General features: G+C 49.9%; 1 protein-coding gene across 1 annotated transcript in view; it reads left to right on the top strand.

Moving 5' to 3' along the window:
• The window catches only part of ESRRB (estrogen related receptor beta), a 184,942-nt gene that overhangs the window by 31,998 nt on the left and 138,617 nt on the right, over window positions 1–14,327 (top strand). The window lies entirely within an intron of this gene.

The raw sequence follows: 14,327 nt of genomic DNA, 5'->3' as shown, positions 1-14,327 counted from the left end.
GTTGGTTCCATGATTTTGCAATTGTTAGTTGCGCTGCTATATACATGCGTGTACCAGTATCTTTTTCAAATAATGACTTCTAAGGCTTGAAGCTATAAAAATTCTAGAAGATAACATTGGAAAACCCCTTCTAGACATTGGTTTAGGCAAGGATTTTATGACCAAAAACCCAAAAGCAAATGCAATAAAAACAGAGATAAATAGCTGGGACCTAACTAAACTAAAGAGCCTTTTGCCCGGCAAAAGGAACAGTCAGCAGAGTAAACAGAAAACCCACAGAGTGGGAGAAGATCATCACAATCTATTCATTTGACAAAGGATGGATATGCAGAATCTACAACGAACTCAAACAAATCAGTAATTAAAAAACAAACAACCCTATCAAAAAGTGGGCTAAGGACATGAAGAGATAGTTCTCAAAAGAAGATACACAAATGGCCAAGACACATGAAAACATGCTCAACGTCGCTAATGATCAGGGAAAGGCAAGTCAAAACCGCAATGCAATACCACCTTACTCCTCCAAGAATGGCAATAATCAAAAAATCAAAAAACAGTAGATGCTGGCATGGATGCTGTGATCAGGGAACACTTCTGTGCTGCTGGTGGGAATGTAACAGTGTGGAGATTCCTTAAATAACTAAAAGTAGAACTACATTTGATCCAGCCATGCCACTGCTGGTTATCGCCTCAGACGAAGAGTGTTGTGTTTTTAAGCACTCTGGCTGCTCTGCAGAGAAGGAGTTGTACAGCAGCTTGAAGAAGATCAGAGAGACCTAATTAATAAAGCCAAGACTTGAATTCAGGCCTTCCAGGTGCTCTGCTCACGTTGGTTTTTAGGTACGTGCTGTGTACCAGGCTACGTGTCTTGCTTTCCCAGGGCTGCTGGAACATATTACCATATACCAGGTGGCTTCGAACAACAGAAATGGATTCTCTCACAGTTCTGGAGGCCAGAAGTCCAAAATCAAGGTGCTGGCAGGACCATTTAAGGAAGGTTTGTCCATGCCTCTCTCCTGGTATCTGGTGGTTGCTGGAAACGCTTGGTGTTTCTTGGCCTGCAGACACATCATTAGGGCCCACTCTAATCTAGCATGATCTCATCTTGATTACGCAGGCAAAAGTCCTGTTTCTAAATAAGCCTAATTCACAGGGTGGACGTGGATTTTAAGGACATACTATTCAACCCAGTATATGGTCAGGGCTAAAAGGTTGGAAATCCATGCAGATCCTGCCCTTAAGGTGAGGGAAAGCTGCTACTCTAACTTCTGTAATTCTTGGTAGGGAACTGCTGTGTGTCCTAAGTGTGTCCCCTCTGATCGGCTGAGCTGCCTAGAACCCAGCCTTCTCTAAATCCCCAAAGGCCAGACACTGAAATGACTTCCACTGAGGGGAGTCCATCCCTGGCTCACCCAGGGCAACAGCATTGGTGTCCTGGGTTTGAAAGCAGGAGGCAGAGAGTGTGGGGGTCTGCAGGTTGCTTTTGTCTGCTGGTGGGATTTCCCTGCGTCAAGGCCTCAAGATGCCATGGGGGCTTGGTGCTGGGTGAGCTGACCCGAGCCTGGATTTCTGGCTGGGAGTGTCAGCCTCCATGCCCCTCCTTCACATTCCCCAGGCAACCCGGCTCTGCCCAGGCACCTCCACTGGGAGCCGCTTCTGAGGGCTCCTTCCCACATGCCCAGACCATGGGGGCGTCTGCCCCAGCTGCTCCAGACAGGCCACCCCCAGCCAAGCCAAGCCTGAGAGGTGTGCCCAGGATCCACCAGGAATCCGTAATTGGACTGTTGTTCTTTCATTTTGCCACGCCATAGCGTGTGGACTATAGACACCACATGCTATAGATTTCCTGTCAGAGCTCATGAATCAAGCCCACTGTCTTATTTACTGTCGGCCAGCGGCTGTGAATAACATCGTCCCCAATACACATGCTCACAGGCACGTGCTTGTGCAAACACTGCCGCAGAGCCAGGCCGAGGCTGAGCCCCAGATGCCACTTTGGGGGCTGTAGCAGGAAGTGAGGCTTCTCCAGCACCTTTGTCCCCTACCCTGGTCTCTTGGAAACAAGCAGTGTCCCTACATCACCCTGTAGGGAAACTGATGCCTTCAGAGGTCTTCTTTCCCCATCCAACATAGGGTCACTGTCTGTGGGCTGAAGGAAGAGTCCAGATGCTAGACTAGGCTGTGAGCTGTCAGCCTATGCCTGTGCATGTGGGTAGAAAGGACTGCTATTGTGCATGGGCTCTGGAGGCAGAGACGTGGTTCAAATCTCAGCCTAGCCTCTTAGTACCTATGCAATCTGGGCTGGTTACATTTTCCCTGAGTCTTGGTTTTCACACCAATAAAATGGGGAAATAACAGTATTTGCTCATGAAATGTGTGTGTGTGCATGTGTGTGTGTGTTCAGAAATGCTTGGTGTTTCTTGGCCTGTAGACACATCATTAGGGCCCACTTTAGCATGACCTCATCTTGATTACATAGGCATTATCCTATATCTAAATAAGCCGCATTCGCAGGGTGGACGTGGATTTTGAGGACATACTATTCAACCCAGTATATGGTCAGGGCTAAAATAATGGAAATCCATGCCAATCCTGCCTGTCACATACACACACAGACCCTCCCCCACACACACACACCCACACACACATACACACACAGAGAAAATGAAATGAGAATTAAATGGGTAACACTTAGCACAGAATGGGGCGCCCAATACTCAAGGCTATTATTATGGACCCCAAAGCCAGTGCCTACAACAGTGCATGTCATAGACACTGGGATAGCACACATAATGTGCCCAGCAACTCTTCCAGGTGGGTATCAGTTCGTGTTGCATATAAAAATCCAAAGCTCAGAGGGATTAAGTAATTTGTCCAAAGTTGTACAGCTAGCAAGTGATGGATCCTGCAGTCCAATCCAGTTCTGCCTGACCCTGGGGTCCAAGGCACCTCCATTACACTTACCTTGAGGTCAAGGATGCTGAGCACACAGTTCAGAAGGAGACTCTTCACCCCATTGAGCCACCAACCCGTCAGATCACCAATGGGCAGCAGTCCTGTCCTTCCTCCTACCTGGGGGCACAGACCATGTGTGTCTAATTCATTCTTCTCTCTATATGTGACAATGGTCAGGAAGTATTTGGATGGATAGACGGATGCTGGATGGATGGCTGTGTCCCTATAGATGTCATAACAATGGCATCTGAGTAGGTTTTAAACTAAATACCTACCACACTTCCCAATGAATTTCTTTTGTTCAGTATCCTTTATTAAGTTGGTGTAAAAGTAATTGTGGTCTTTGCCATTACTTTCAATGGCAAAAATCGCAATTACTTTTGCACCAACCTAATAATTATCAGCCACCTCAAGGTGGCACAAACCTGGTACAATCATCATTAAAATGCAAATTCCTTCACTTCAATTTAAAGAGAGATGTCAGATGTCCGCACAGGCAACATTGATAACCTTTCCCCTGGGCTCAGTGTCAGACGCAGCCCCGCGGTGGGTGTCTGGGGCTTGACCCTGTTAGTTTCCACAGGCTTGCAAGAGGCTGTACTTAGAGGACATCAGGACTTTTTCCACCTTGAACATCATTTCCATCATAGCCGCACGCAGGCTGGTTTCTTTTCTTTCCTTGCTTCTTTAAAATGTAAGTTACGAAAGAGGACCAGACTTCAATTTTTCTGGGCTGTCCTCCTCACCTGTGCAAGACCCCAGAATCATCCTTAGCCAGCTGAATTCTTAAAGCTAGTGCGGTTCCCAAGAAGGCTGCTCACTCAGTCTCTCCAAGCCTCAACTTCCTAATCCATGAAATGGGACTGGGGTTAACTGTCTCAGAGGGATGCTATGGAGCCTGGAGTCTTCGATTCTTCTCCTCAAATCTAGGCCGAAGAATCATATTTTATTTCTTTATTTTGTGTCTTGACAAGTGCATAGATTATGTTAAATAAATACGGGTGGTTGTGGGGTTTTGGGGTGCCACCTGGGGCTTTGGCGACACTGGGCATAGTTACTGATACAGCCCATGTTGATGCATGTGTTCGGTCCTCTTTTGCCTAGGAAGGTGGATGCATTTCCTTTCTACCCCCAAGAGCAGAAACTTCCACGGAGTAATAAGGCCTGTAGGGCATAGAGCATTTGAATGAGACTCACCTGCCCTGTGGGATGCCGCTAACCTCAAGGCCTGTTCGTGAGTCATCTTCAAGAGGCCCCCCCTCCCGCTCCCCCAGAAAAGCTTTCACTGGCTTCTTCTGTGCCCAGAGGAAATGCTTCATCCTCAAATGTAATTGTGTCTGAGGAGGTGTCCTCTGTGACCAGGCGGGTCACAGAGCCAATGAGTGAGTCAGCGCATCCGGGCAGAGTTAATTAAAGCAGCGAGGGCTGGCGGGGCAGCTGGAGTCCAGGGTGGCTGAGCGGCTATGGTGGGAGACGGCTCCCATCAGGCATAGGGCCCAGTGCGTGCCAGGGCTCCCCCTGTGGTCTCCTGGGCTCCAAAGGGTGCAAAGTTGGTGTGGGCGGGGAGGAGGTCATGAAAGGAGGCAACAAAGGGAAAAGGCAGGACCTCAGTGGCTCACACCTAACTCCATACTGTGGCTTCATATCGGCCATTTCCACTATTCTTTGCATTCTGTATGCAATATCCACAAATAATAGTTTCCTGTGACATCTCTGTGCCCAGAGGGATGGACTGGTCTGGAAAGGGTGGGGTAATTCTTTTAGATTGCCCTTAACCCAGGAAGGTGTGGCCTCCTGAGAGATGCTCAAGATCTCCAGAGTCTAGAAAGGTGCCTGGAACATCCTAGGCACTTACTGGACAGCTCGAGAATGAATGAATGAGATTTGAACTCTCCAGTTGGAGTTTATCTGAACTACCAGTAGCTTGGTGGGTGGCAAGGGGAGGATGAAAAAAAAGAAAACCCAGAGCATCCTCGTCCACTAGAATATAAATTCCATAGAGGCAGATCATTTTGTCTGTTTTCTCTGCTGGGTCCCCAGCACCTAGAACAATGCTTGGCTCCAAGTACAGGCTCATTAAAGTTTGTTTAACGATGAATGAATAGAGAAGGGAGAAGGGAAGAAAGGACTCAGGAAAAGGAGAGAGACTTTGCAGCTAGGAAAACACAGCTGCACTACTGGGGAAGTTGGGTCCATGTGCCTGGGGTGAGATTTAGACCCTCCAGTTGGGATTTATCTGAACACTGTGTGTTTAATGAAAACCAGATTTGCAATCACCTCATCAGGCTTTCTATTCTCTCTCTCTTTCTCTCTTTTTTTTTTTTTTTTTTTTTTTTAAGACAGAGTCTCGCTCTGTTGCCCAGGCCGGAGTTCAGTGGCATGATCTCGGCTCACTGCAACCTCCACCTCTGGGTTCAAGAGACTCCCCTGCCTCAGCCTCCCGAGTAGCTGGGACTATGGGCACCCATCACCACTCCTGGTTAATTTTTTGTTTTTAGTAGAGGCAGAGTTTCACCATATTGGCCAGGCTGGTCTCCATCTCTTGACCTCATGATCCGCCTGCCTCGGCCTCCCAAAGTGCTGGGATTACAGGTGTGAGCCACCGCGTCCCGCCCAGGTTTACTATTTTCTCTTTACCTCACGCTCCTTTTCTTGGGGACCTGTTCCTGTGGGAGACAAGTATTCTCTTAGTGAGTGATACTGGAGCCTTCTTTTCTTCTTCTACTCCCTTTCTGCCACCCACCAACCTGCCCTGACTTCTGAAATTCCCATCCCAGGGAAGTTCCCATGAAGAGCTCCTCTACTCCTACATGGAGCAACTGCCCTGAATCTCTGCTCCTCTCTCTCCCATGTAAGCTGGGCTGGACAATCCAGAAGGAACCTCTACTTCTCCCTAAAGCATTCCTCCCTCAAACCAGCCGGGGGTGTGGGTAGGGCTGGCCATGTGCCCAGCTTCCTTTGATCGTATAAGACACTGTGCTAAACACAGCAATTCAAAACAGCCCTTGCCCTCGAAAAGTTTGCCACCTTCCTAGAGAGACAGGACATATGCCTGCAAATGTCTATACATCCAGAAAACTGTCAGCCAGCTGAAGGGGTTTGGGAAACCCTTGTATGGCTGCCCAGGAGACTCAAAAGTGACTGTTGCCAGGGCCCCAACCACCCAGGAGGGCAGAAGCCACTAGTGTCTGCAACTTCACAGAGAGGGGCTGAGTCACTCCCCAGTCTTCAGACTTGGCACTTTGTTTATTTCAAACCAGAATATCCTAAGCCAAGCAAATCAACATTCTGTCTCCCAGAGCCTGAAGCTCTCCAATGAGCCAGGTACAATGACAGCTGTATCAAGGCACTTTAGGGGGTGATTGTTGAGGCAGAGAGGCCGGGTCAGGCATGATCCCCACAGGGCTGATGGCCTCTGCCTGTTGCCGCCATGGACCACCTGGACACAGCTGGATGGATGAGCAGGATGCAGCTTCTCCCTCTGCCCCGTCCCTCGGCAGGAATCAACAGGCAGTACATCAGTGACACGAGGCTTTGGCAGTGCTGTGTGAGGCTGGCAGGTGAGGTGCCGGGGCCCTGGGCACACCTGCTGCTGTCTGCCTTGCCTCTGCCAGCTGAATACACCTTTGTTATCTTGACTGGTAACCATGGGTCTGTTCAGTCAGGTAGAGGACGGTGATGCTGAGACCACAGTTTGGGGGTAGATGTCATTGTGGCCGGTGAGCTTCGCACCTGTGCATGACCTCAGTATTCCCCAACCGTGGCCACTGTGGGGCTGGAGTGAGAAAAAGAACCTGGATGAATGAGTGCACCATCCCCATGAATGGGAAAGAATTCAAGTTAGTATCATTAGAGTGGTTTCCTAGGGCAGCTGTAACAAAGTTCCACACACCAAGTGGCTTAAAAATAAACAAATGTATTGCCTCACTGTCCTGAAGGTTACAAGTCCAAGGTCAAGGTATGGGTAGGGCTATGCTTCCTACAAAACCCTTGGGAGGATTCTTCCTACGTCTCCCTCACTTCAGGTGGATGTTGGCAGTCCTGGTGCTCCTGGCTAGGAGCTGCAGCATGTCAGTCTCCTGTGTTGTAACATGCCTATGCCATCCCCATGTCTTCTCCTCTGCTGATAAGGATACTGGGTGTGTTGGATTAGGCCTTACCCCACTCCAGTATGGCCTCATGTTCACTTGACTACATCTGCAGTGACCGTATTTCTCAATAAAGTCACATTCTCAGGTCCCAGGGGTGAGGACTTCAGCATGTCTTTTTGAGGGACACAATTCAACCCATAACAGCCATCAATATCCCACTTTGTGAGTGAAGCTTAGGAGGAATATTATCTCATGTATGCCACCATATGCAGAAAGCTTGTTTTCCTTTCTATTCAGAGCATATGACCTCTTCTCACCTCTTCCCATAAACCAACAAGAAACAAGGACTGGATGAATGTCAGGGGGACTGTCTGTAGCTGATGATGAGTATAAACTTCACTGGGTGGAGTGGTTTGTGTCTGTAGTCATAGCTACTTGTGTGGCTGAGGTGGGAGGATCACCAGAGCCCAGGGGTTCAAGGCTGCGGTCAACTATGTTGGCACTACTGCACTCCAGCCTGAGAGACAGAGTGAGACTGTTTCAAAAAAAAGTGAACAGGTCCTTTTTTTTTGTTTGTTTTTAGACAGCATCTTGCTCTGTTGCCCAGGCTGGAGTGCAGTGGTGTAATCTTGGCTTACTGCACCCGGGTTCAAGCAATTCTCCTGTCTCAGGCTCCCAAGTAGCTGGGATTACAGATGCCACCTGGAATACAATTTTTTTTGGTATTCTTTTAGTAGATGGGGGTCTCACCATGTTGGCCAGGCTGGTCTTGAACTCCTGACCTTGTGATCCACTGCCTCAGCCTCCCAAAGTGCTGGGATTACAGGCGTGAGCCACTGCTCCTGGATGTGAATGAGTTTGTAAGTGTCCTGTTCACTGTTGAGTGCCCATTACTTAGGCAGTGCCTGGCACAGAGTAGATGTGTTGAATGAACGGAGACATGAATATGGTGGTTGGCTGGCATGAACTGTGTGACTCAAGGAAAACCACTTACCCTCCTGCCTTTTTTCCCTCGTGTGTAAAACGGGAATCAGAACGAGTACACATAATTTACACATCGTTGAGAGTATTGCATAAGAACTCAGTTCTGGCATGCAGTAAGCGTTCAGTACATATTAATTAAATGAGAGACTGTTGGCGGCCACTGAGCAGTCTTTGAGGTGTTGGGCAGCTGCAGTAGTGATGCCAGCCTAGCAAGTGGGAACGTAGCTACTCAACTCTGCTGCAGGGAAGGGTTGAACTGCCTTAACCAGCAAGCTGCTAGTGAGAAAGTGATTAAGCCTCAAGTGAACCTGGGAGAATAGATTACTAGAGAGAGATTATTACAGGGCACCGGTTGAGGGCACCGGCCCTGTAGCCAGACCCTGGGGGTTCAAATCCCAGGCTTGGCCCCAGCCAGATGTGGGACCTCTGACGCAGGGAAGCTCAAGTTTCTCCGACTATAAAGTGGGGACAATAATAACATCTGTAATAACACCTGGCTTTCTGGTGGTGGTGAGGATCGGAGGACGGTGCCTGGTTCGTGGTGAGTATTGTGTAAGTTTTAGTATTGTTACTAGTGTCTCTTTTCTGTGTCCTCCACCCCGATTGCTCGGAGCTAGTGATTGGAAAGCCCTAATCCTCGAACTCTGGGTCTTCTGGGAACGCGGGCCGTCGTTCCTCTTTCCCTCCGCCCCCGCGCGCACACAGGCGTGCACCGGCCGCTCTCCCTCGTGCCCACCGCGCGCCCCGCGCCGAGCGCTCCGCACACTCTGAGATTCAGCGCGCCCTCTGGTGGCGCACGGCCCCAAATCGCCGCTCTCCTGCGGGCCGCGCGCAGGGTCGCCGGGTGGGCATCGGCACATCCCATGGCCCTGGGCATAGCGCTCCGAGGCGCCCTAGACCTTGGCTTTCTCTCTCTCTGTTGCTCCTGTGAGAAAAGCTGTCTCTCCCTGAGGCCTCCCTCGCGAGCGTGCCACTGTCCCGGAGACCCCGGGAGTTGAACCAGCCCGGGATAGGGCTGGGGAGAGGGAAGCACCTTATCTTGGTCAGGTTTCAGGGCTTGCCCTCCTGGTTCTGGCCTCAAAGGAGGAAGTGCAGCTGGGGGATAGCTCTTTTTACAGTCTCCAACCTTTTTTCCTCTGATGTGCTGTTGAAACCGAAACCGACAGGTAGCTGAAAGGCCCTGATCTTTGCAAATGTGCCTGACTCAAGGTTCGCCCTGTGTATCGCGGGCTCACCAGCCGTTACCACCCCCTAAGACTGGGGGAGTACAGTTCCCGCCTGCCTGCCACTGTGTGGGTTTATTTGGGCCTTCCAGACCCATCAGTTTATCATCATCATCTCCAACATTTATGAACCACTAAGCATGGGCCAGGTGCTGTTCTAAGTGCTTTCTGCATACAAGAGAAGAAATTATAAGTACAATAGAGCCTATGAGGAAACTGAGGCACAGAGAGGTTAGTGACTTGTCCAGTATCACAGATTGTAAGGGCTGGGTGCGGTGGCTTACGCCTGTAATCCCAACACTTTGGGAGGCCAAGGCAGGAGGATCGCTTGAGCCCAGGGGTTTGAGACCAGCCTGGGCAACATAGGGAGATGCTGTGTCTCACTATGTTAATTACAAAAATTAAAAATTAGCCAGATGTGGTGTTGTGTGCCTGTGGTCCAGCTACTCAAGAGGCTGAGCCAGGAGGATCACTTGAGCCCAGGAAGTTGAGGCTGCAGTCAGCTATGATGGAGCCATGGAACTCCAGCCTGGGCAACAGAGAAAGAAAAAAAAAAAAAAAACTAAAAGGTCACACATTGCAGGGGTTTGAACCCTCGAAGCCTGGCTCCAAGCTGCTGTCAGCCCCGCTGGGTCCTGCTGCCTTCCTGCTGAGCTTGGTGTGGTTGGTCCTGCTCCGTTGCTTTGCATCTGCATGCCCCAACTTCTCCATCTGGAATGCCCTTCCTCGCCCCTGGGACATCTGCTTGGCCAATTCCTCTGTGAGCCCTTCTTTGCCCCCGGTGTCCTCCACCCCGCCCCCCCAACTTCCACCCTCACCTCTCCATGTGCCTGTTATTGGTGTTACTTGTTTGCCCCTGCCACTACGCTGTGGGGCTGCTGACCCAGAGGCTGTTTTCTCTTCGTATCTGCTCTCTCCACTGCCTAGCATGGCGCCAGGCACATGGCAAGTGCTCATGGGATGAAGCCAGGCCACATAGCAGCTGCCTTTTTCCAGGGACATATCTCACCATTGCACTCTAAAGTGGGAAACAATGCATTAGTCCCATTTTACAGATGGAAAGGCTGATGTCCTGGGGCTGAAGGATTCATCCAACATAGTGACCCCCACAGGAGACACTCTTACCACAGTCCCTTGTTCTGTGTTCAGTGTCTTAGGCCAAAGCCTTCTGAGGGACCAGGATAAGGTGAAGGGCTGACGCATAAGAACCCACGGGGTCTTAGGGGTGCAAGAGTATGCTTCGTTTGTGTATATAGGTCCTCGGCTTTTTTTAAAAAAAAATTTATTTTTATTTTAGATGGAATTTTGCTCTTGTTACCCAGGCTGGAGTGCGTGATCTCAGCTCACTGCAACCTCCGCCTCCCAGGTTCAGGAGATTCTCCTGCCTCAGCCTCCCTAGTAGCTGGAATTACAGGCATCCACCACCTCAGCTAATTTTTTGTATTTTTAGTAGAGATGGGGTTTCGCCATGTTGGCCAGGCTGCTGGTCTCGAACTCCTGACCTCAGGTGATCCACCTGCCTCGGCTTCACAGAGTGCTGGGATTACAGGTGTGAGCCACCCTACCTGGCCAGTCCTGGGCTTTATCTGCAGGGCCAAGGAGGAGAGAATTGAAATCCACGTTTGTTTTATTCTCTAGGGTCTCCCTTGGAAAGATCTCACCCTTTGGGTACCCCTTGCTCCTTGGATGGGTCTTTGCCCGGTAGCCTTCTTTGCAGTCTGAAGCTGGGGCCAGGTGGTCAGAAGTGATGGACACCCAAGTAGGGGTCAGAGAAGATAAGGACAAAGACAGGAACAGCTACCAGGCTGGGGATGCTGCTCTACAGGGTAACCGGGGACCCAAAATACAGAGTTTGTGTGTGTTAAGGGCCCCGGCGGACTTTTACCGCCCTTCTCCCTTTCACCACTGTGTTTCCCTCACTCCCACTGCCCATCCATGTGGTTCCCAACTTTCAAGACTCAGCTCAAGCCTCACCACTCCCTCTTGGGCCCAAGTCACTTGTTTCCTCTGCCATGTCCCCACTGCACTCCCTCCAAGCCACGTCACTGATCACTCAAGCGTGTTATCAATGTGGATCATTCACCAGGCTTTCCCAGGACAGTCTTATTTCTCTTGCTCTAGTGGACACCAGTTAAAAAGAAAAATCAGGTCTTCTGTCCTGTCTGTGTCCCCTCAGTGGCCAGCACAATGCTGCGCAGTAATAAATGCTCGAGGCTCAGCAAGTTGCCTAAGTTCTCTGAGCCTCAGCTTTCTTCTCTGTAAAGTGGGGGTAACATATGTATGTGTGAGACTGTATTCATCAGCGCATAGGAGGGGGTCTTTCCATGTTAGTTCCTCATCTTCCCCATCAACACATTCCCACTGCACCACTGGCTTCCTGTTCCAATCAGAAAATGACACAGGGTGAATAGTATTCTCTCACCCCACCCTGGGCCCAGGTGACTGGTGTTCGTAGGCTCAGATGACCTTCTTCTGCAATCTCTTCCCCCAACCTTGAGGGGCTGCAGGGGAAGGGCAGGGACTCTCTGGGCTCCAGCCAAGTGGAGGTCTGGTCTTGCTTGTTCCCTGCAATGCCCAGAGGGAGCCAAGGGGAACTTGAGGTAGATGTTGAAGGAGTGGCTGTCATTGACATGACCTGCTCTACAGTCCTTTCCCTCCCTCACCGCAAATGGATTGGTGAATGAATGGCTGGAAGATTCAGGGAAGGGGCTAGGGCTTCTCTCTGGGCATTTTCTGGGCTCCTGAGTGATGGTGCAGAGGGCACAGGCTGACCCTCCTTGTCCTTTCTCTGCCTGGCTGTGTCTACAGCAACGCATTGACTTGCATGGCGGTGCAGGGAGGAGCAGGTTGATGGGATGTGCTTGTCTAGATGTTTTCTCCTGCGAACCCACGTCATCTCACAGTCACTCTAGGAGGCCGGTACTACATCTCTCCCATTTTACCGATGAGGAGACCATGACAGAGACTTGCTCAGATTACATTACTACCCCAGAGTTTCTAGCCCCAAAGCCTGTATTATATGTTATACTGACTCTAGGATGGCAGAACGAACACTGTAATTGAAACCCACTACCCGATTTCTTTTAGTCCCAACCTGCCCTTCTGGCCCATGGCCATGTGGCCCCACCAACCTCATATGGCCCCATGTGAGCGCTCTCTCTTTAGACCTCCCGGCTCTGTGCTCACTCCAGACTCATCCTATCCTCTTGGTGCTGCCTGCCTTTTAAGGGGAGGAGTCAGGTCCACTAGGAAATGGAGAACAAACAGTGCATGAATAAACAATCGCTCCTGTCCAGCCCCACGTGGTCTGGCACGTGGTCCTGCGATTGCTCTGGGAGGTTGGATTCCTCCTGGGGGTTTGTTTGTTGAGATGGAGTCTTGCTCTATCACCCAGGCTAGAGTGCAGTGGCACCATCTCAGCTCACTGCAAACTCCGCCTCCTGGGTTCAAGCGATTCTCCTGCCTCAGCCTCCCAAAGAGCTGGGACTACAGCACCCGCCACCATACCCAGCTAATTTTTGTATTTTTAACAGAGACGGGGTTTCACCGTGTTAGCCGGGATGGTCTCCATCTCCGACCTCGTGATCCACCTGCCTCAGCCTCCCAAAGTGCTGGGATTATAGCCTCCTGTGGGTTTAACTCAATCTTATTCTCTTGTCCAGCTTTATGCTCCCTCACTGCCCATCCCCCATGATTTCCATCTCTCCTGAGGAGGGAAAGGAGCCTTGTTGGGCCTTTGATGGCCACTAAGAGCTCCTCCGAGGATCCTCGGGGAAGGTTGACTGTCTCCCTGAACCCCCTCCCCACCACATGCACCCCTGGGGGAGGGTATGGGCTCCTGCTGGTGCCCCTGCCGAGCTACAGCCCAGCTTGCATCCTACTAGTAGGATGATCTACTAGTGCCCGCCACTCCTGCCCAATAGGGGATAATCTACTAACATCCATTCCTGCCCAGTGCTGCAGAGGTATTTTTCTGAGTTCACAGGGGCAGGAGAGAGAAGAGTCTCATCCAGAAACGTTAAGATGCAGGGAGGAGCTTAGAAAAGTTTACTCAAAATGGGATTTACATTTTTTAAGAACAGTGCAAATAATATAGAGCCCTAATAAAATGTTCAGAGCCTTTGACTTAGTCATTTCTCTTCTGAGAACTTATTCTAAGGAAATCATTCCAGACAAGAAAATGGATGCATGAGACCTGAGGAGGTTCATTGCAAAATAGAAGCAGACTAAATATGGGGGAATGATAAAGTCAATTGACACTCTGATGTGATGGTACAATGTGGGGTCATTTTCTTTTCTTTTAGTATGTATAGAAGTATTTATTTATTTATAGAAACAGTGGTCTCACTCCCTGCCTAGGCTGCAGAGCAGAAGCATGATCTTAACTCACTGTGGCCTTGAACCCCTGGACTCAAACAATCCTTCTGCCTCAGTCTTCCAAGTAGCTAGTACTATGGCATGCACCACCATGCCTGGCTAAATTTTACAAAAATGTTTTAGAGTTGAGGATCTTGCTACCTTGCCCAGGCTGGTCTGGAACACCTGGTCTCAGGTGGTCCTCTCGCCTTGGCCTCCCAAGTAGCTGGGATTACAGGTATGAGCCACACCATCAGCTGGGATTGTTTTAAATAGTGTTTATGAAAAGTATGTAACATGAAACAGGGACATTATAACAGGATAAAGCACAAAACTACATAAAATATATGTGCAGAAGGGAGTGAGCAACACTGAAATAATTTTGGTGTAAGTGAGGTGACTAGGACAGTAACTTTCTTTAAAATAATTTGCTTGTTTGAAATGGCCAGGCGCAGTGGCTCACGCCTGTAATCCCAGCACTTTGGGAGACCAAGGTGGGTGGATTATGAGGTCAGGAGTTCGAGATCAGCCTGGCCAACATGGTGAAACCCCGTCTCTACTAAAAATACAAAAATTAGATGGGAGTGGTGGTGTGCTTCTATAGTTCCAGCTACTTGGGAGTGTGAGGCAGGAGAATCACTTGGACCCAGGAGGTGGAGGTAGCAGTGAGCTAAGATCGCGCCATTGCACTCCAGCCTGGGTGACAGAGTGAGACTCT

The sequence above is a fragment of the Cebus imitator genome, unplaced genomic scaffold (assembly GCF_001604975.1).
Source record: "Cebus imitator isolate Cc_AM_T3 unplaced genomic scaffold, Cebus_imitator-1.0 Scaffold54, whole genome shotgun sequence".
Lineage (NCBI taxonomy): Eukaryota > Metazoa > Chordata > Mammalia > Primates > Cebidae > Cebus > Cebus imitator.
This window is presented reverse-complemented; position numbering and strand designations above follow the sequence as displayed.